Source organism: Lotus japonicus, chromosome 6, assembly GCF_012489685.1.
Source record: "Lotus japonicus ecotype B-129 chromosome 6, LjGifu_v1.2".
Taxonomy (NCBI): domain Eukaryota; kingdom Viridiplantae; phylum Streptophyta; class Magnoliopsida; order Fabales; family Fabaceae; genus Lotus; species Lotus japonicus.
Window position 1 is genome coordinate 60,707,840 of NC_080046.1, and position 2,303 is coordinate 60,710,142.

Below are 2,303 nucleotides of genomic sequence, written 5' to 3' on the forward strand. Positions count from 1 at the left end.
TGCATGATGTAGTATCTTAAAAATAATAACTTTTATCAAGAACTTAATCTTTTAAGATTATTAGTTCTATACCCCAAAAAGGTATTTTATTATTTTAAGAAATGATTTGTTTTATGTCAATCATACAACTGTCCATGGACGTGACTAAAGTTAGAGAAGTGAGAAAATTAATAAGGCAAATAAAAGAAGGGAATAAAAAGAAGAGGTAGGTAGCTAGGTATATAGGGTTGCTGCTCCCGCTAGCTATATGCCTATGCCCCCACCATACTCACACTACGCACCAGTGACGTCTCTCTACTTTTTATCTTCTTCTTCTTCTTGCATCCCTTCTACGCGGGATGCGTTCCTCTACTTTGATCCTTTCACCCAATTTAGCCTCTAAATGGAAAATAAATTGAAATAAATCAATTTTAAGTAGAATAAAACTATATAATTATTCAAACATATATAAAGCAATAAGATGTGACACGAATTTTGGCCTAAATATATATGATTTTGAGCACCTTGCCCAAAAGATTCTGTCCAATGAACCATGACAAACGTCCCGTGTGCCAAACCCTAAACCATGGACTACGTATTTTGAGTTTGACCAATGCTCTGTGTTTCTTTTTCTCCTCTGCCAGCTGATCAGATAAGTCTGTTTTATACTATTATTTTAGTAAGAAGGTATTCACTACCGATAAGAGTGATCAATTCTCTCATTGCAGGCGTTCACAATAATCGGTTGTTGACCTTATTAATGCACAAAAGTTAATTAATGGTTATTACTAAATATACTTTTTGTCCATGCCTTGTTTGATATAGATTGATCTTTGGATGAAAAGAATTCTCATGATCAATTGTGTACGAAAAAATCTGTGAGGAGATTTAGGACCCACTGATTGGATTGGATTGAACATGAAGGAGAGCTCATGTGTGTTGATCAAGGCAAACTATTATTTGTCTCTACTTCCAAACCATCATGTATATATAAACTTGGCTTTCTTTCTTCTTTTCTCTCTTTCTCTCCTTTCGTTTATTTTTTTACCATTACATGCATCTCCTTACTTGGTTTGGCTAAGGAGCGTTTGGCTCCACCATCCCTTCATTTGCCTTAAAATGGGAAATGTTGCATATATATATCCACACGTACTAAACTTTACACCATGGTAAAAGAATACGATTATTGAGGAGATTTCCTGATAGGGATGAATGAATACATGCTTGTAATTCTTCTTATTTATTAATTTTAAATATATTTGACTTAGGGATTGTTTCGTAAAGGGTAATGTTTCATCCACACCTCTCTTTTGAGGTGGAGAGGTGGAATGATGAAAGAGATAGGAAGAAAAGAAAAAGTAAGAGAGAGAAAATATGAGATGTGATAAATGACAAGATGAGAGAGATAGAAATAAAAAAAGGTGGAAATGAAGTGTTTAAAAAATGAGGTGTGTATATATCATTACTCTTTCGTAAATTTATCATGCAATAATTTATGGTTTTTTTTTGGTAATTTATTGTCTTTGTAATTTTTTTAACAGTCAGAGAAAAAAAATACTTATATATTTGCAAAAAGCTATCCAAAGAAAAATACTGTACATCAGTAGACGTATATGCAAAAATGTCAGAAGTGGGATTTGAACCCACGCCCTCTCTCGAAGACCAGAACTTGAGTCTGGCGCCTTAGACCACTCGGCCATCCTGACGATTTGTACTTTTGAATTTGTAATAATGTATATAAATAAATGAATCAGATTGTAGCTTAAGGTATTAGAGAATTTTTTGCAAGTTTTCCTTTTTGTTTCATCATGCAAACACTGAAGAAGTTCGAAGACAGTTTAGTGTGTATTCCAAGTCAATTGTATATGCATGTTCAAAAATAGTTTAACTTTTAAAGAATTTTTTTAAAGAATCTCCCCATAAAGCTTTTAATTTGAAATTAAAGAAGTAATTTAAAGACATTATTATTGTTATTATATATATGCTCGTGTTTAATTAACAGCTGCTGGTATATATGAAGAAAAAGCAAGAGTATAAAGGGGTGGGGGGGACAATGGGAAGCGACAATATGTACGTAAGGTGATGGAGGTAGCTGCTACTTTCACATTCACATTGACTACTACGGTGGTATTTTACGGGAAGTGATGCTACTCTATAGTCTATACCCTTTATTTATATATAGTGAATGAATGAGGATTGAGATAGAAACCTATGGTGCTTCAAATACAGAGAAAAAAGAGATCGTTCATTTCAGAGGAAGAGACATTCGGACTGTCCCACAAACTTTGCCAGCTTTATTTTCTTTGCTATTCAGAAGCGCTTTT

The 2,303-nt window shown here is 33.5% G+C and overlaps 1 non-coding gene across 1 annotated transcript; it reads right to left on the bottom strand.

Moving 5' to 3' along the window:
- Positions 1 to 1,601: 1,601 nt before the first annotated feature.
- On the bottom strand, positions 1,602 to 1,685 carry TRNAL-CAA (transfer RNA leucine (anticodon CAA)). Its single transcript has one exon. It is a non-coding gene; the product is annotated as a tRNA-Leu (tRNA).
- Between the last annotated feature and the right edge of the window lie 618 nt (positions 1,686 to 2,303).